Below are 21,223 nucleotides of genomic sequence, written 5' to 3' on the forward strand. Positions count from 1 at the left end.
TAGGCATGAGAGAAATTAAGTTAGCACTTCTAACTAACTGGGATGCTTACATGCCGATGCCTTATAGATTATTACATCTTGTTACTAGCTACCTCCTATATCCTTTCTGTTTACTAGAAAACAAAAGCAGAAGAATCAAACTCTCTGATTTATACTTTAGTTACTCTTAAAGAAATGTAACTGAGATGAAAAAAATCGTAAAAGCCTCTTTTATTCCTGATATTTTTCACTGACCAAAAATCTTAGGTATATTTGATGTAATTTCAGATAAGTTCATTGGAGCTGTTTATTTTAAGGAACAGTAATAATACTATGGTGTTTTCTGCATGATACAGCATCTCAAATTTGCTAAGGATACACAAAATGAACACTGTTCTGTCTCCTAGAAGCCTTTCTGTTTTTTGATAGATTGAATTCTTGGGTTTGGCGAAATGGGCATATCCTTGCTAATATATGTCAGTGAGTGTGATAGCAAGTTTGTATCGGATCACAGTTTTCAGAGCAAGGGTGAATGAAAACATTTTATCAAAAACATGGGAAATATTACTTGGGGACAGATTTTATTATCACTGTGTAATTTTTCATTTGTTACAAAACCTTTGTCATACAGCATAGAAACATCTTGATTATGTTTCTTCAGAGATGAAGGTTCTCTCCAAGGCAAGGATGTCTTGAATTTCTCCTAGAAACCGGTGGATTCTGTCCAGCCTCATTGCCTGGCTAGACCCGTAGGCCAGTCAGCTTAGGAAATGGCGGTCCTACTTCCCACACTGCATGTGAGTCCACTCAGGCCCGACAGGGCAGGCTCCGGCGTGATTAAACTCACTGTTGTCTCTGTTCTCCTTTAGTGCGGTGTCTGCTCCTCCAGGCTATTTGAACGATTTGGGAAATTACTTGTGCACCTAAGGCCTAGTCAGCTCCATAAATAGAAGGATCGCCTGGCCTCTGTGCCTTTAATGGGATGAAATTTTCTCAATGATCCTGGCATTTAATCCTTGGTAGACCACCCAGAGTGAATTTCTCTGCACATCCAGAGGTGATTACTTGACCCTTAGGCCTAGGGTCAGCTGTCTAAGCTGGCAGAGAGAAGGGGCCAGATATGTTTAACTACTCATCTCCCTCTCCCAACACAACCCGTCAGAAGGGGGAAACAGAAATGGTTTTTCTTTCAGAAGCTTTGGAGGGTGTCTGAGATGAGCAACGAGGACAGAGCCCCTTAAAAGTGTGAGGATTGTGTGTACCTTGCCAGAAAATCATCCAAATCTTGTCATTCACTCAATAGGAAACTATTTGGGGTGTCATCTCCTGCACTCCCTCCTCCCACCCCATCCCATCCTAGCACCTTAACTACCAGCAGGCTTCAATCTTCCTTCAGTCCTTCGCTCATTTGGTTGCCCCTGCCTGAAATTCTTTTCTTGACCTCCACTTGGCGAATGTACTCATTTTTCAAGGCTTCCTCCCTGAAACCTTCTTGCCTGAATTGTGGACTCCTCTCTCTCTCTATTGTGATTCACTTATCTACGAAAGCACTTCCTATTTGAGCCAGAAGGTTTCCCCACAGAATCATAAGCTATATAAGGTCTAGGTTCATTTTCTTAATTAGTATTCTCTCATTATGTAATACTAGATATGCCGAAAAGAATATATAACATTATATGTAACAGATGCACAAGTAACAGAGTATAAAAATAAAGTGAACACCTGTGAACCCACTACCTAACCCAAGAAGTGGAACATGACTGTATTATTGTAGCTCCCCACATGCATCTTCCCTATCCCACTCTCCTGCCTCATTCAAGAGGTAACCATTTCCCTGAACGGTACTTTTATAATTCCCCTACTTAAAAATGGTTTTTATTATTTTCCCAAACAATATGTTGTTTGGCTTTGCTTGTTTTTGAATTAAAGAAAATAATCTTCTGGGTCTTGCTTTTCTTCATGCAAAATTTTGTTTCTAAGACTCATCAATGTTGCTCATTTTCACATTATATACTATTTTATGACATGTCTATACCACATTGTATTTATTCATTCACTTGTGGATAGGCTTTTGGATTTGCAGATTTTTAAATATAAGCAGTGCTGACATGAACAGGTTCACACATTTCTTCCTGTATGTGTATACAAGAGCTTCCCTAACTTATATGTTTAGGTGTGAAATTGATGTGTCAAGGGGGAAAGCACAAGATAGTACGATTATTGTTTTTAAAGGTGGTTGTGCCAATTTACTCACAAAGCAATGTGCAAGAGCTCCTGCATTCTTTACATACTAGAGGCCCAATGCATGAAATTCATGCAAAGGGCTTGGCTCTCGCAGCCGAAGCCCTCACAGCCATGGCTTCATCCGGAAGGATGTCCAGAAGGTCATTTGGCCATCCTGTCTAATTAGCATATTATGCCTTTATTATTATAACTCAAGGCCCGGTGCACAAAAATTTGTGCACTCGGGTGGGGGGTGTCCCTCAGCCCGGCCTGTGCCCATTCACAGTACAAGACCCCTTGGGGGATGTCCACCTGTCTACTTAGGCCCACTCCCCGGGGGATCAGGCCTAAGCTTGCAGTCAGACATCCTTCTGGCAGCCAGGGAGCCCTCGGAGGATGTCCGACTAAAGGCTTAGGCTCCCAAGGGATCAAGTCTAAACCGTTAGTTGGACATTCTTAGTGCTGCCACGGAGGTGGGAGAGGCTCCTGCCACCACAACTACGCTGTCCAGCCATGAGCCAGCTTCTGGCTGAGTGGCACTCCCCATATGGAAGTGCACTGACCATCAGTTGGCAGCTCCTGCATTGAGCGGCTGACCCCAGGTGGCCAGTGTGCATCATAGCAACCGGTCATTCAATGTGCATATTAGCCTTTTATTATTGTTATATAGGATGTCCCTATTTCACTCCTTTTGCCCCCTCTACCCAGCTCTTGCCCCCCACTTCTCTCTGGCCATCACCATACTGTTGTCTGTGTCCATGGGTTGTGCATATATTTTCTTTGGCTAATCCCTTCTTTAAGTTTACTTCTTTAAATTTTTATTTTCAGATAAGTGCTTATAACTGCACTATTATATATTTTCTATTATATCATTTAGAATTAAGATATTTTTTTTAATTGAAGCCTTGTAAATTTTAGCACAATTTAATAAATTATGCTAGAAGCAATTAGGAGATTTTTTATGTAATGCAGATACATTTTAATTAATATTTTATTAATTTTTAATTTTTTAATATTTTTAAGATTCATGCAATAGGCCTTCTTTCCCCTGGCTGCCAGCACCAGTTTTCCTCTGGAACCTGGGACCCAGACCTTCACTCGCCACCGCCTTTCATCTTCGCTCTGGACACAGTTTTCGCTGCGGCTGGAGCCTTCAGTCTTTGCTCTTCGCTCTGGTGGGAGTCTTCAGTCTCCGGCCAGAGCTGCTCCTGTAGCTCCTTCCGCCCCCCACCCTCCCCCTCATAGCTTGATCACTGCTTCACCTGCAGACCTCACTGACGGGCTCCTGGGTTCCAGGGGACTGCCTTGCCTGCGGCCCGGCTTTCTGATCATGATCACAGACCGCAAGCAGGGGAGCTCCTGGGTCCCAGGTGCCACCTTGCCTGCGCCTGGCTTTCCAGTCATGATCACGATCACAGGCTGCAGGCAAGGCAGCTCCCGGGTCCCCAGGGGTCGCCTTGCCTGCGGCCCGGCTTCCCGGTGGCTCCTGGGGTCGCACACGGGGGCCTGGATGGCAGCTCCTGGTGTCCCGCCCTGCCTGCAGTATGCAAATTAGCTGCCATCTTTGTTGGCAGTTAATTTGCATATCATACTGATTAGCCAATGGGAGGCGTAGCAAAGGTATGGTCAATTACCATGTTTGTCTATTATTAGATAGGATTAGACCACTTGGTGTTATCCTATTTGCTAACCTAGGAAGTGTAAAATACTCTCTTTATCACCTTCCTTTGTATTTTCCTGATAACTAAAGGGGTTGAGTTTCTTTTTACATATTTATAGGCCTTTTGTGTTTCTTATTTCATGAAATCTTGTTCAGCTCTATGACCTATCTATCTTTCCATTGGGTTTTTGTTTAGTCTTATTTATTTTAGATGTTGTTTTTATATAATAATCCTTGGTTAAAGATATATTTTTCAAATATCTTCCTCTAGTTTGTTACTTTTCTTTCCTTTCTTTCTGCTATCTCTAAATAAACATAAGATCTTACTTTTTTATTTTTTACTAGAGGCCCAGTGCATGAAATCTGTGCATGGGTAGGGTCCCTAATGGCTGCCGGCTGCAGACTGGGGCACCTCCCTTCCCCCAGCTGCCTGCTGCTACCAGTCCCGCCCCCCTGGTCGAACTCCCAGTTGGGATAATTGGCATATTAGGCTTTTATTAATAGGATTTTCATTGAGTTCAGAAAGAAAGGGAGAGAGATAGAAACATCAATGATGAGAGAGAATCATTGATTGACTGCCCCCTGCATGCCCCCTACTGGGGATCCAGCCCACAACCCAGGCATGTGCCCTTGACCAGAATTGAACCCAGGACTCTCCAGTCCACAGGCCAATGCTCTATCCACTGAGCCAAACCAGCTAGGGCAGGTCTTACTTTTAATGTGGTCAATTTTTGGTTTTAAAAACAAATCAGTATTTATTTTTATGGCTGATAATTTATATGTCTTGTTTGACATTGTTTTTAATTTATGTTTGAATCTCTACCCCCAGCACCCAACCTAGAGTTAAGATCACAATAAATTTTGATTGAAAAACAGTGAATTAGTAAATAATATGAACAGAAGATTAATAAAAATGCACTTCACTTGCCAAGCACATGTGATTTTTAATTTCTGGCTCAAACTCTGCATATTGGAAAAAGAAAATCAGACAGTTTCTCCTTCACATGCTGGTGGTGGCCAGCACTACAGAGGGCCAGTGCCCCATCCATATCCCCTCACCATTTCTGTGCATGCCAACCATGACTTCCAAATGGTATTTCTGAGTCAGTCTGGTCTGAACGTGGGCAGGTCAGAAGTTCAAGGAATTACATCCCTTGGGATGGGCTCTCAACATATGACTGATGGGAATTGGTGGCTAAGTCCCCAGCTCTCTTACCTTAGCCATGCTGATCTGAGATTGTTTCCCTGAGGTCTCACTGGTAACTCACTGGATAATGACTTCCGGCTCTTCTCTATCTTCTTCCTCCTTCCATATCTGTGTTTCTGAGACCACCTCTGACATAAACCGCTTGCTCTCGAATCCTTGTCTCAGGATCTTCTGGTGCAATAGAAAATGTTTGAATGACCAATTTTGACTCGGGAACTTGAATCCTTGTGATTTAGGATTGGATAAATGTATCTGTTAAAAGCTGTTCTTAATATTACTCCATATCAAGGAAGCTTCCACAGGGTGAAGTGCAGAGTGAGAAGGTCTATAGTTTAGGGATTACGTGTGTGAACAGTGGATCTAGATTTTCCGTGTTTGAATCATGGACTTTTTATCACCTATTTGCTTAATGTCTCTGCCTCAGTTTTCTTTCCTATAAAATGGGGTTAATAGTGATATTTATCTCATGAGCTATTATGAAGATTAAATGCATTTATGTAAGCAATGTGCCCAAACTAGTGTTTGACTTATAGTACATGCTCGATAAATATTAGAAATTAGTTGTGTCTTCCTGAAGCCATCGAATGAGAAACACATCACTTGATACATTTTAGGAGGATGAGATGGTTATGCATTTCTTGTCACTCTAGATGTAACATTGCAATTAAGCTCTGAGGTAATCTTAGGAAGCGTGGTCTAACCGTTTGAAAATAATTTTTCAATTGTTTTTAGAAAAAAGTTCCAATTTCATGAGTGTTGAACTCTACTCTGAGATTATAATGGATCTCCTTTTAGTGCCTGGGGAGAAGGAAAAATGCCAAATGAAAACAGATTTCTCTGTAAATCTATACTTTTCATTTTCCCTTAAGTCAAGAATACCTTTACTCTTATTTGCTGGGGGTTGCAGAGGGAGAAGAGGGAATTATATAAAGAAGGTTTTTGTCCCCAGGAATAACATTACAAAAAGCTTGATTCTGTTAAATGGATAGAGTTGTAATTTGAACTTGTGTGGTTACCAAAGAAGGTGCTTCCATGAGCATTTTGTTCAGTAATCTTTGATATTCTATCAGTGGATCTGACATGAGTTTCCTACACTTTTCTCTTCATATGAGTAATAATTGCAAAGAAGTTAGTACTTGGATGTCACCCATAACCTTTAATAGTATGACTTCCTGAATAAAAAGTAGGCTTTATCAGAGTCCCAATTTCACAGATTGATTCTATGTTAACCAGGGTATTTTCCTTGCATTTGAAACTGTTTGGGATACAGCTTAGGTTTAATGGCAGGAGAACTGGATTTAAAGCCAGAAGACCTGGCAATCTTCGACTCTTAATTAGATTTGTAACATTAAGAAGGAAAGTTACTTTAATAATATAAGGTTTGGTTTCCTCATCTGGGAGATGAGGAAATAATGAAATCTAGTTCTTAGAGTTGTGCAAATGGTAAAATGGAATTAAAAAAACTGATTGGTTCTTTAAAAAGTTTTATTTTACTCATAGGCGTTTTAAATTATTCAAAAATTTCTTTTGCTAAAGCAAAATAATTTTATGTAATTTTCTCTATAGTTCCAGAAAGATAATTATGTTTGAAAATGTCCTAATAAATAATAAAATAATCTTATGTAATTCAAACTTATGTATTTCAGTTGAATTGATTTGGGCTCTTTAATAAAAACATAAAATAAAAGTTTATTGAGAATAAAACATTTCTGAAAATTTTTGATAGTCCTTATCCATAATATTTACTTTTCACTGCTATTTAATTATCCAATTCAGTTAGTCAGCACATAGTTATTGAGCCTCAATTACATGTTATTCTCTCTATTAGCCACTGAAAAGTGGTTGTAAGAGAGACTTTTTATGTGTGGCTATATGGTATCAATATCAAAAGAGAAAACTGTAATTTCAGCAATACTTTATTCATTTAAAGCAGAGCAAAGAAACTGACATGAAGAAAAGTCATTTAGCTAGAATTTTCTTTTTTTGTATCATAGAGGCAGAACCAATTGCGAATTATGAGCACAAAAGCAATATTTCCCCCGCAGCTATGTACACAAAGACGTGCATACAGATAAGGGGATATAGATCTTCTTACCATATTCAGAAATAGCCAGTTGTAGTCTGTTCCTTATGTCAACATATTGCAAAAGATAATTGAAATTCCAGCAAGTGCCTATGTTATTAACAGTGGAGTTGATGCCATTATAATCTTGTAAACATCCAGACGAATACAGCCAGATATATTCAAGAATGATTAAGTGTTGTAACCTACTGTAGTACTTAATAATGTTATCGTTTTGGTCCATTATTGGAATATTGTATCTGCTTGAATTAATGTTTATAATGGTGCTTTACTGCTATTGTCTGCTTGTTTTTATCCTGATTTATGTGGTTCGCAGACTGAATACAATTTATGTTGCATTTTTTCAAGAACTGCAGTGTAGCAAAAACAGAAGTCTTTCTGAGTAAACTTTGAATAGTGCTATTAAAGATACAGAAGACAATAGTTTTGGCTCTCTAATTGTCTATAGCAAGAAAACATATATTTTAAAAGGAAACGTGGGTTCCTGAGAAGATAAATAGACACATAAACCAGAGGCCAGTTGCTGGCAGAATTTCTTAGTTTGATGTGACTCTCTCTTTGACAGTTTTCCTAAGGTAGGTTATTTTGGAGAAAACATATGTTTCCATTTTCTCTCCCTCTGCTTCCCTTTGAGTCCCCAGGCTCCACTAGGGTCACAGAAACATTAAGGCTTTTGTCACTGTGATTAATAGCTCTTAAGATCATCTTTAATTCACTCACTAATGACTGAGGGTCTTTCTGCTCTCCAAGTAATCGGGTGATGTATGAGCCGATAGCACACCTTGTGCCAGAGGTGAAAATCATTCAGGCAATGCAAATATTGTCACGGGAACAAATGTTTTTCCTGTTAATAAAAATTAATGAATTCTACCCAGGAGCTAGTTAAGGAAGCTGTGGCAAAGGAGATCCAAGCCCAAATAACTTCTTAACTGCTAAGAATCACATGTCTCCTTTCTAGGTATAGAAAGAGACAGTAATTGTTGCATATTGCTACATTTCCATAAGCGATGATATGACAAACTAATTTAATTATAGGCATGCATTCTGTTGTTTCTCAATCAATTTTTCAGGTTCTTGAGTGTATTTAGAACTGTGGGCTATTGCATCTTATTTATTTTAACCTCGGTTAAACTGCAGGCTTGTAGCACCGTGCTAGCCTAATGAATACATTCCTCTCTTCATAGCCTAGTTAAAACCAAGAATTATAGTGGTCAGGGTTTATAACTATAAAATGATGTAATGAAGTTTAAATTTGAAAAACTCCCTGTAACACATCATAAAAGATTGATGAAACAGTCTGGAGATTAATAAGTAGTTTGAATAGTTTTGAGAGCAAAAACAAGAAAAACACATTTGTTAACTCTATCGTTATATTTATTGAATTCTTTAAAAATAAAAACATCTCCTCTCTTAAAAATTTGCCTCACATCATTAAGGCTTTCTCCATAATATGTCTCCCTGCACCCTCAGTTTATTCTGTAAGACAATAAATGTACAATATTGTGAGAAGGTATGCCTACTCTTTATGTATTGAAATTTGCCGTTGAGCGAAATAGGTTGTCTTTTTTATTTCATTTTGATAGTCTGTGATTCTTTCTTCTCCCACCAAAAATCCATTGTCTCAATGAAATAAATATTTCTGAAATAGCTCCCAGTCCTTCCCCTATCATTTACATCTTAGAACAAGAAAACACTAAACTTTTAAAAGACATTATTTTACCTCTTCCCCACAGTGCTTATCTACAAAGGAACATATTACTGAGGGCAAAAAAGCTCAACTTATTACTATTATTTCTGGTAGGCACCCAAGGAGAGTAGCTAATTTGTTCTTCATCAATGCCAAGGACAAATTAAAAAAAAACCAGAAAACACTAACTGAGTTATACATCCCTATTGGCTTGCTTCTAAATTGTGCTCATTTCTCTGAGAATGTTCAAATGAAAACATCAACATTTTGACTGTATATTTTGTACATTATCTGATTCTATTTGCATGATTTTTAAATGAGCTGAATTTAATAAATATTAGTAGACATGATGTTAACTATTTAAGTACGGTGAATTTTGAAAATATTAAAAGAGAGAAAAAATAATTATTAGCTAAGTTTTGAACCTGAAAAATGGGTATAATTGAAGAGGCTATCTCTGCCACTGCCCCTCCCCATTATTAAGGATAAAACCATTTCCCCCCCAAAGTGAATTCAGATCATATTTCTATGTTCAGCTTGAAGTAGGATTTTTCTCTAGATTGGCACCTCTCCAAAAGTGGTTCTTGGGTCACCAGCATTCAATCACTTTGGGAGGTCTCATCCATAGTCACAGGGAACCTCTGGGGAGGGGGCCGGGGCATTTGTATTTTTAACAAGAACCCCAGACGACTATTACACAAAGGTTAAGAACTACTGCTCTCAGTGTGATTGGGAGAAATTTCATCATGACAACATTGGTTGTAATTATATAGACTATTTTTTTTCATTCACATAAAATAAATTTTCCACAATTGGGTTTCACTGTTTCTATAAACTTTTATATCTTACCCCTGACTCCAAAAGAAAAATGTAGAGTTTACACAGCTTCAGTACATACCTGGTGGGTAGAGGGTTTGGGCAAGTGCAGACAACAAGGAAATCAAATAGGAGCTTTTTGCCCAGAGAAGTTCTAATCACATAGTAAACAGTTAGAATTTACACGGGTCTTTATTTAATTAAGCCTGAGAACCACTATTTAGTTGCAGCTGGAGCAGAATCTTGGCACAGAATAGAACCATCTAGTGTAGCCTTTAACCTTTCCCCTTTTAACTGTGCTTATAAGAATGTGTGTGTTTCTTTAAGAAGGTGCTGCATATCTTTAAACACTGTTTGGAGTCTTTGATATAAAGGTCACTGCACTGTGCACATATTTTAAAATTCAATAGTAAAGAAAATAGATGAAATAGATGCATCACTTAACAGGACTTTTTAAAACTTATACCATTGAAATAATTTATGCATATGATGCACATTTAGTTTAATTTTTTTTCTGGGAATTTTTAATGAAGAATATGTGTGTGTGTGTGTTTTACTTTGATATTTGCTTTGCTGTTTCATAAATCTTTTTCTACTCCCACACTTCCTTGTTGTTGAATATTCTTTGGTGACTTTTTGAGGTCAGCTAAGGCTAGATAAAATAATGAAAACAAAAGAATGATAGGGGTACTATCATTGTTATTCATGTCAAATAGCAGAATTAATTAGGATTCATCCCAGGCCTCAAACTCATCCCACCCTGGGCTACCTGGGACTTGCAGACATATATAGGCTAGGTTAAAACAATGTATAAAAAACCCAGACTGGGAAACCTCACACAAAGATCCAAATTTATGGCTTCTCCTGCAATATCAACCATCTGGCCACACCAGGCCAGTGTTCTACCTGGCAACCATTAGCCATGGCTGAGTCATCGCTGCCTCTCTTAGATGAGGCAAGGCCTCTCCGGTCCCTTTGTCTTTACCATCCGATTTTGCCTTATGCTTCATTTGCATTTTGTGCTTGACCCTTGTAGGCATTTATATATGTAGGCACTAATTCATACTAATGAACAGAAAACCCCAAATAGGATCATCTGAATATCTCAAAACCCTGTGCACTTGGCTTTAGGAGTTGTGGCAGACCATTCTACCCAATTGTATTTGCATTGGCAAATATTGGAATTAGTTTGTCTGACTTTGAGTCTAATCAGGTGAGTAAGTCAGGAAACCTGTTTAGGGGTTACAAATTGGAGGAGTCAACTTGAGCTCAAAGTTTGAGATATAGACTTTGCCCCTTGCATTTGGTGGTAGAAACCTTTATTTCTTCTGTATGGATCTTGGAATCCTATACAACCTATAATTCTGGAAGGAATAGATCTTGGTAATGTTCTACCAAGAATGGTAAGCCAGTGGGCAGTGCCAACTTTAGAAAATAATTATCAAGGCAACCATGCAACATACTGCAGCCTCTTAGTAACCACAGGAAGTTCCCAGTCTCCTTGCCACAAGCCCGAGTTTTTAAAGCTGACAGATCCCTGCTACTCCCTTCCTACCCCTCCCACTTGAAGAAAGGCCACTAGTTCAGATTCCCCCCACCAGCCAACGACTCTGGGTTTGTCTCACTCTGCTGTGAGCCCTTTGGTGTAGCCCAACCCTGCTTCTTTCAGAGGACAAATCTTATCTTTTTCTTAGCAAACAGGATGGCTTAGATATGGCTTCATAGGACATTTGCTGCAGCATAATTTAATGACTCATTTCCCCTTATATGTAAAGACAGTGACAGAAACAAACAAGGGGGAAAACAAACCGAAAAATGTTATTGGAAACTTGCACTTGAAACATATATAAAATTCTGCTGGAGCTGGGGGATTTATTTTGAATGACTTGGCATTCTTTGCTTGGATGTCTAAATAGGACTTGTGATACCATTTTTGGCCTCACTTTGAACTGTGTGTAATAAAGAAGGAAATGAAAGCAAAGGCAAACTTAAAGTATTGTTTTACTCTAAATGCTTTCAGTAAAGGGTCTTGTTATCTAATGATTGGTACTAGATGGCTGGTATAAATCGTACAGTCTGTTCTTTGCACTCATGGCTAAAGGAGGCAAAGGCAAAGGAAATCAATTGGAACTAGCAGGTAACAAATGACCAGTCTTAGGCAAACATAGCAGGTGGGGAAAATAGACCTGTGGACAAAGATTACTGGGAAACAAGTGAGTGAGGACTGTTTTTCTTTTTCAAAATCCAGTGCAATTATACAAAGTGACTAATTGGACAATTATGAAAGACAGGGCTGTTTTACCTGTTACCACTTTGGGCCTAGACCCGTGGTCGGCAAACTGCGGCTCGCGAGCCACATGCGGCTCTTTGGCCCCTTGAGTGTGGCTCTTCCTAAGCCTTAGGAATACCCTAATTAAGTTAATAACAATGTACCTACCTATATAGTTTAAGTTTTAAAAATTTGGCTCTCAAAAGAAATTTCAATCATTGTACTGTTGATATTTGGCTCTGTTGACTACTGAGTTTGCTGACCACTGGAGACCATGGGTGCTACTAGTTTCTCAAGGGTCTTACTCAAAATGTATGCAGCTTGAACAAAATTATTAGTTTCAAAATATGAATGAAAACAGTAAAATGAAAATTAATAAACATTTATCAATATGGTATTATATTGGCTGGCCAATTATAATTTAACTCATCTAGAGTTGTGTTTGAATTATATCGAATATGGAATATGGAGACATTTAAATTTTTGATATAATGTAGGATGCAGCTTCCAAAATTAAGTAGCTAGGACAGGCAAAAGTCTTAAATGCCTGATGAAGAATCGGATTTTATAGCTGTATAACATTTTTATTTTTTGTCAGGGAGGCCATCCATAATATTGGAAATGAAGATTTATTGAAAAACAAATTATTTTTGGGTAGTTCTCTAAATGGGATAGGCTTACTGTGCAAGATGGGAACTTGCTGGGACAGGCGTCAACCGATTTTCCCACTTCTGACTTCTCTAAACTCGTACTATTCTTATTTCAATGCTTATTTTTTCTCTCTCATAGTTCAGTGCTCCTTTGAAGCATCTAACGTAAAAGTCAAGTTATATGTCTGAACTTTGAGCTGCAAGAGAGGCAGTGGGACTCTGCATCATACAGACCACCCAATTGTGCACTTGTATCATTTCTTCTCACCTTATTTTCAAGGAAATGTCATGCACATGATCTTATCCAATTTTACAACAATTCATTGATATAGAGAATGGCTGGTATCACTGACTGTATTGGGCCAATAATGACGGGGAGACTGAGGCATAGTGACACCGTGTAGGCTACATAACTATTGAGTGCAGAAGGGCTTGAGACACAAATGTTCTAATGTCAAAGCCATTCAACCTGCTTACTAAAACATTCATCCAGCTGCTGGACATGTATAAGCTGGGATATTTCTAGAACTGAATTTTCAAGAGATTGTCTCCCCATAAATTTTACATATCATCCGATATAGAAAACAGGTTTATCCATTCATGCAAAATTATTTTTTGAATATGTGCCAAGTGCCAATAGGGTGTTAGGCTCTGAGCTTGTGATGGAGAATAAGATCTATACATCCCCTCCCCTTTGGAGCTTAATTCAAGGTTGCATTCACTGCTCAGACTAAATCTGAATTAATGTGGACTATTATTTTTACTGAAAATTTATCTTAATTATAAAAATGGAATTCCCATATCACCTTTAATTCACACACACACACACACACACACACACACACACACACACAGTGGTTTGATAAAGAGGCTTGATTGACTTGTCTAAGCAGTTTGGTATCTTATAGCTGGAATGTCAGGAAAAGCTTGTACATAGCATATCTGATCAAGTGTTTTGAGTTCTCATTTTGACCATTATGAACCATCAAAGTCATTTACGGCAGAGGGATTTCAGAGGTATAGAATTTTGCACTTACAAGGGACTTTAGAATTGATCACAGTCTCTCATTATAGATGATAGCTGTTGGATAGCCTTACTTAAAATTAATTACAATCTGCCTGTTGTTCCCATGACTCTGTGTTTAGGCCATATACTTGAACTTTTGCTTTTATTTGAGAGTTATCCAAGTTTCTGGCTTCTCCCTGGAATCGGAGCTTCTCTTCATTTTCCTTGAATTTTTTTTTTTTTTATACCTTCATTCCCTCCCAGTACCTAGCCCAGAGCTTCCCAGGTGGTGTCAGGATGAAAACTCAGACCCACGGTTTTTGCCTTTAATTCCAGTGCCCTTTCACCATAAAATCTCCTCTTTTGGTTTGTTTGTCTAGAAAAGTAGATAAAAGCTTTCAGAGTTTTGTTTGTAACAAATAATTCCAGATAAAAAATATTTTGCAACTCCCCCAAAATGTAATATAGTTACTACCACTTCATCAGCATATTCTTCTCTAACAAACATCTAAGATATGCATATTAATTTGCTAAGGCTGCCATAATAAAATACCTCAGACTGGGTGGCTTGAATAACAGACATTTATTTTCTCTCAGTTATGGAGGCTAGAGATCCAAGATCAAGGTGCTGACAGATTTGATTTTTCTGAGGCCTCTCTCTTTGGCATTCAGATAGGCGGTTGCCGTTTTGCTGTGTGCTCACATGGTCTTGTCACAGTGCGTGCATACTGTTTGTGTCCTAAACTTCTCTTCTTATAAGGACACTAGAGGCCCGGTGCACAGATTCGTGCACTAGTGGGGTCCCTTGGCCTGGCCTGCGGGGATCTGGCTGAAACTGGCATTCCGATGTCCTCTTAGGGGTCTAGTAGTGCCTGAAGCAGCAGGCGGCCAGGGAAGAGCCCAAGTCCAGGCCAGGCCCCGCGCTGTTCCCATTCATCCCCGCCTCGCTGCACCTGCCACCCCGGCTCCGTAGCGCTGCCACGGAGGCAGGAGAGGCTTGCACCACTGAGCTCGCCAGCTGTGAGCCTGGTGTCTGGCTCACGTCAGTCAGCTGAGTGGTGCTCCCGCTGTGGGAGTGCACTGACCACCAGGGGGCAGCTCCGGTGTTGAGCGTTTGCCTCCTGGTGGTCAGTGCATGTTATAGCGACTGGTCAAATGGTCGCTTAGGGTTTTACTAGTGTGTGTATATATATATATATATATATATATATATATATATATATATATATATATATATATATATATATATAGAGAGAGAGAGAGAGAGAGAGAGAGAGAGATTAGATTAGGGCCCACTTTAGTGACTTTATTTTTAATTTAATTATATCTTTAAAGACCCTATTCTGCAAATAGTCACATTCTGAGATTAGGACTTCAACATATGAAATTTGGCGGGACAAAATTCAGCCCGTAACAATTTGATTCACCTCTTTGTTGATTTTGCTGTCTTTGGGTATCTTTAAAACGCATATTTTACCCTGAAAGGGAGTTACGGTGGTAGAAAATATAGTTATAATCTCCAAACTCCTCTTTGTGGTTAGATACTTTTTATTTTAATAAACATCTTCTCCCTGGCTATTCTATCTTCTGTTCAGGATGTTGCTGCAAATAAATTGGAGTGAGTTATACGCACATCTGAGATATCTATTAGCTTAATCATGTCATGTTCAACATAATTTTTTGGTCAAGACAAGGTTGCCTTACTTTTAATGTCCAAAACTGGCAAGATTAAGCTCTCTTATTGTCATTAATAAGGATGGTGAATTTGTTTGTTTTTTGCTACAAAAAGCTTTATTGTTTCATTTGGTCCAATGCATGGGAGAGGGCTTCAGGGTGGTTAAAAGAATGGCTAGTAGTTTCAGGGAGAGAGAGGCTCAGGCAAAAGCCAGACAGCAGGGGGATGCAGAGGGGCCTCTCAAAGGCCTCTGGGCTCCAAAGGCTCCTAGTCGTGCTTGAGGGTGAGCTTTTCCAAGAGATACTCGCCCCGCTCAGCCTGGGCCCTGGCCAGCCTGCAGAGGTGAGTCAGGTGTAGCCCATCTTCTTGATGAGTTTCACCTCCTCACCCAGGAAGTGGGTCTGTAGGAAGTCACAGAGCTGAGGGTCTGCATGGGTAGAACTCAGGGCCTGCAGCTCTCAAAGGGCCTGGTTCAGGTTCCTCTCCAAGGCCAGGGTGGCTCCCATGGCACCCTGAGTTTTGCCCACTCATCTGGGGAGGCTTCAGCATGTCCTGGAAGAGAATGCGGCCACTGAGCTGCTTTTGCAACTTTAAGAGAAGCTCTGTACCCTCGCGCTTCTTCTCCACCAACTAGCGAAAGAAGTGGCCCCCACCCTCCAGAACCACATTGTTAAGGTTGAAATGGAAGCCCAGAGAGAGGTAGGTATAGGAGGCCCACAGATGCAGGCTAGCCAGTGGTTGACCGCAGCCTCTACCTTGGTGGAATAATTCTGATGAATTTGGGAGCTCATGGTTGTTCGGCAATAAGGAGTTAAGGCAGAAAAAAAACCAGTGTGTTGTCTGGTCTTAGAGGTGGTTCTGAAGGTGGTAACCGAATGAGACACAGGAGGGTGGCTGGAGGCTGGAAGAAGGGGTGTCCCTGGGTCTGTTCCGTCCATACAGTGTTGAGCAAGAGACAGATCCGGGACCTCCGAGGGCGCTGCTGATGGTGAATTTGTTTTGAATAGCTGTAGAGGTTTTCTTACCTATAGTATACATGATACCTCTTTATTTGACATCGTGGGCTACCTGGACCCACCAAAATGAAGTGGAAATCTTTCACCTCAGCAAAAAAAATGAAGAGGTTAGAAGACACGTGAGAAAGTGTTCCCCAAATGAGAAGCTCTGTGTTGTGTGTACATGTTTGTCATTTGAGAAATATGGCCCAGTAGAAAGAATATAGGCACTGAGTATCAATCTCTCTGGTTCGCAATGGGGGTTGATTAATTTCCACCCAATAGTATTGTTATGAAGATTTAATTTATATATATATATATATATATATATATATATATATATATATATATAATCTGACACACAGCAGAGGTTCATTAAATGCCACTCTCTCCACTTGCCTTATGTTGCTAATTAGATGGTTACATGATATCAACATTTTATGGTTTCACATTTGGAAGAGGGGTTCTCAGGACTCTATTGCACAATTTTCTCTGTTCCGTGTACAGCCCAATTAATCTCATATTAACTGGAATTACTTCTCTAGCTCCTTTACTTCAGTAATTACTAACCTTGTAACTGTTATAAACTGGCTCTCATATGTTTCATGTTATTAGTGTAGCAAACTATTCATTTACTTCAAATTAGATGGATTTCAGAAGGTGAAAAACACTTTTCAGCATGAGTGAACTGAGAAGGGTGGAGGGGGAACATTATTAATTACTGCCATGTTTGGAAGCTTCAGGCATCTGCTGTGGACATGGTGATGTCATTTGCCAATGTCCCAGTGACGTGCCTGAGCCTCAGAGCTTCCTTCTCCCTGACTCAGTATCCACCGCCTTGATGCTGTGCTGTAAGTTTGAGCTTGGGCTGTGCCTCAAGACATTAAATGACTTTCACTTATAACTGTGTCCCCAAGGTCTCTCCAAGGAGCAGGCACTTACCTGGCAGAATCATCAGAAAAATGTTGATGAATTCTTTAGAGAAATCTGTGTTACAATGGATGGAACAGACTCAGTCAAATTATATTTTTATGTTAGCAGATCTATGTGCGTGTGTGTGTGTGTGTGTGTGGGGTGTACTAGGTAATGAATGCAATTTTATTAACTATTTTTTCCAATGGAAAAGTATTCTGCAATATTTATTGTAGTCTGTTGTTAACATAAAAAAGTAGTAAATGAAAATATCATGCATAAGCTTATGCTCAGGGATAACCACTTTCAATCAATTAGGTATGTATCTGTTCATCTTTTTTTCTCTGTATAGATGTCATGTAACCAAAAGGTATAACTCCATGCTTTTCATTTTGAAGACTTGCTTTATTTTTTTCACTCAATGTGTTATGAACATTTTCTCATATCGTATAATACTATTCTTTTTCAACATATGGCTGCATTGAATTCCATGATGTTTATTTTCCCAAAGCTCTATTGTTGGAATTTGATGGCTAAGATTTTTCATTATTATAAAGAATGCTGTAGCACTCACACAGCACAGTAGAGTGATCTAGAGTGTGGGCTTTTGAATATGCTCCATCGATTACTGATTGACCAAGGTATTTTTAAAAAACCCTCCATTTCCTCAGCTTTAACTTAGATATGGTGATAGGACCACCTTCACAGGGTTGTGCTGAGACACTGGATATAAAGTCTTAATGCCTGCTTAATGCCACAATAAATGCTCAACAAATGTTCCATATAGCTGCTTCTTTATTACATATATTTCATGTGCAGCCTTATTTCTAGAAATTAAATTTCTAGATCAAAGTCATAATTATTGTAAAAATTTTTATTCATATGAACAACTACGGGCCATATTTGGACAGAATTTGAGAGAATAGTTATATGTTAAATACGGGCTGTGTGCATGGGCAACTTGAGTTTGTAAATTAGAGTTCTGATAGTTCTGTTTGCTACTGAAAAAAGCACGAAAATACACATTTCTTCTCTCTTAATTGATGAATTATTCTGGTGCCATTGAAGTTGTCAGTGTAGGACATAAAAAACTGAAAGTGCTGCAAGGTCCTTAGAGACAGGAGAATTTGATTTTTAGTTTGTAAGCTTATAAATTTTCATTGATTCCAACTGGTTATCTGGGGTGTACGAAAGTAGGAAGTTTCTGCAAATGAACACTAAATTTTAATTTTCCTTCTTTTCCTCTGTTTAGCTTGGGACCTCAGGGTCTGGCTTTTCTTATTGTAGCTAAGCTGAATATATGGTATGGGTGTTTCTGTAGCTTATAACAGAGCCTTTCCTTCAGCTGAATCTGAAACTCTTCCAAAGTCAGAAGGAGGTAAAAAAACAACAACACTAACCCTGAAAGAAATCACTTGTTTGACTATAATAATCTACAGAAACTGGTTAAAGCATTAAACAAAAAATAAATGAATCAGATAGTTAGGACTAGTATGTCAGGAAAATAGAACATAAAATGCCTCTGGAATCTGTAGAATATTTTCTAGTACAAGAGGGTTTCTGAGTCATGGTTCATTTACAATGTCTGTTTCCTCACTCAAGGAAGGGTTTCTAATAGATTCAAGGAGACGCTAAGCTTTGCAAATGTCTTGCTCAAATAAAGGCAGCTCTGTGAGGGATAGATTTGTTCTGTTTATGGAGAAAACTTGCCAGTCATGTTTCACATTGTGCACCCTTCAGAGGAACAACCGTCTTCTTTCACATCATGGTAAAGATGGAGGTTTGTACAATTGCGTCTTCAAGGTCTCTGATCAGAGGGGTCATGAGCCATGACTTTTTTAGACTAACTGGAGATTGACCGCCAACTTGTACAGGAAGTCGCGGTAGACTTAGAGAAATGTACCACTAGTCAGATCAGAAAGACTTTGAAAGCCATCCTGAAGTTTTACTACATAAAGTTAGATGGAAGGTTTGGCTGCGCCACTGAAAGGATGCTATTTTCAGCGTTTAAACCAGAGTATCATGGTCTTTGCACAGTAGGAATTTGACGAAACCTCAGCAGTCTTGAAGATGCTTGTCTTAGTTTTCAACATCAGACTAAGAAATGGAGTTCTTGAGCCAGTCCTACAGAAGGTGGTCTCCAGAACACTGAGTTTTTCTTTATTTCAATTGGAATAACTACAGAACTGCTGGGAAGATGATGAAATGTCATGGACTTAATGGAAGCTTTAAGCATTTAACTATAAATTTTGGCAGAGGGAGAAAGGTACATTTTTTGGTTTGTTTGCATCTTAGTCTAAATCTCTGGGACCATTGGAAACCAAGTAAATATCATCTGACTATGTCAGGGCACATCTGTCTTCCACATATATCCTAGCTTGGCTTTGGTTCAGGGTTAAATATGACCTCCAGGTAATCAATGATAACTTAATTGTTAAACATAATGAGGATTCCATGTCAGAAAAGAAGTATTTAAAACTTAGGAGGCAACTTGAATGGAATTTAGGAAAACTGAGTTTGTTTTTGCTTGGATAAAACTAGTGAGCCTGGACAAGTCCTGAGCCTCCTCTGGACTTCAGATTCCTCATTGGAAACATGGTGGAGTTATATTTGGTGACTCCCTTGTGTCCTGTCTATTTCTAAATCACCTTATTAGGAATTATCCTCAAAAATTCTCACTAACATCAAAGAACTTTACAAAGAATTCTCTCAAAGATAAATCTGTATAATTCATTTCATATTTTTTTCCCCAAATGGTATCCTCACTGTATTAGTCAACTCAGGCTGCTATTACAAAATTCCATAGACTGAGGAGTTTAAATAATGGACATTTACCACAGTTCTAGAGGCTGAGAAGTAGAAGATTATGGTGCCAGCATAGTCAGGTCCTGGTGAGCGTTCCTTTCTGGCTTGCAGACAATTTTCTTCTTGCTGTATCCTCACATGGTGAAGAGAGAGAGAGAACTCTTGTGTCTCTTCCTCTTCTTATAAGAGCACTAATTCCTTTTGAGGGCACCACCCTTATGACCTCACCTAAACCTAATTGCCTCCCATAGGCTTTATCTACAAATACCATCACATTAGGGGTTAGAGATACAACATATAAATTTTGGGAGGAAATTCAGTTCATAACACCCATTTTCCTCCAAATCAGGATGAGATTTCCTTTTCACTACTACTAAAGATCGGCATGGAATCCAAGTTTCCCTCTTGCCAATAATCAGAAAATTTGAAGTTGAGAAAAGTATGCTTATGAGCTCTAAGGAAACATAAAATTATTTAATAATTTTAGGCAAACCTTTTCTTTCCTGAAGAGGTTAATTGGACTTTTTCTGTTTTACCTTTCCTGTTGGTGCCTCCATATGCGAAGTCAGTTTAAGAAACTTCTTTTATGAGTCAGTGACATTGTAATGATTCACAGTGTCCATATTCATAGTGAGCTTTGCTACACAAAGTGTGGTCCATGCACCAGCAGCATTAGAATTCCATAAGAGCTTGTTAGAAATGGAGAAGCTCAGGACCCACACAGATCTACTGAATCAGAACTTGCATTTTAACAAGATCTCAGGTGATTTTTATGCATATTACAGTTTGAGAAGTACTGTTAGAGTATATAGACTATAGACGTATGGACCCAATTTAATTATTTCCTTTACCTACCAGAACATTCGCTCTTTTGAAAGCAATAATGATAATAGTTATAATGTGTACTTTCTATGCACCATGTCAAGCCTTTTATTTCAAGCTCTATAACAAGACTGGTGGTATATTATTTTACATATAAAAATAGAGCAACTCAGGTAAAGTAACTTATCTAAGGTTGCATGCTTGTGAATGACAGAGCTTGGAGTTAAAGTGAGGATTTTCTGACTGTTAAATCCATATCACTGGGTCCTATAGTTTCAATTTTATTTAATATACATTGATATACTTAGAGGACCTCAGTAGGTGAATCTCTGCTAAAAGGTAAAATTTAATTTTTATGGCTGAGGATATTTTTTTGGAGATTTTTAGTGTCTCAGGCCTTAAAAGTAAGAATAATTGTCTTTTTTGGACTCATT

At 38.8% G+C, this 21,223-nt stretch overlaps 1 protein-coding gene and 1 pseudogene across 7 annotated transcripts in view; one reads left to right on the forward strand and one right to left on the reverse strand.

Annotated features, from left to right (window-relative positions):
* The window catches only part of MECOM (MDS1 and EVI1 complex locus), a 582,697-nt gene that overhangs the window by 234,772 nt on the left and 326,702 nt on the right, over nt 1-21,223 (forward strand). The window lies entirely within an intron of this gene.
* Nucleotides 15,523-16,046, reverse strand: LOC118676684 (annotated as a pseudogene).

Source organism: Myotis myotis, unplaced genomic scaffold (assembly GCF_014108235.1).
Source record: "Myotis myotis isolate mMyoMyo1 unplaced genomic scaffold, mMyoMyo1.p scaffold_m19_p_2, whole genome shotgun sequence".
In the NCBI taxonomy this organism is placed as follows: Eukaryota; Metazoa; Chordata; class Mammalia; order Chiroptera; family Vespertilionidae; genus Myotis; species Myotis myotis.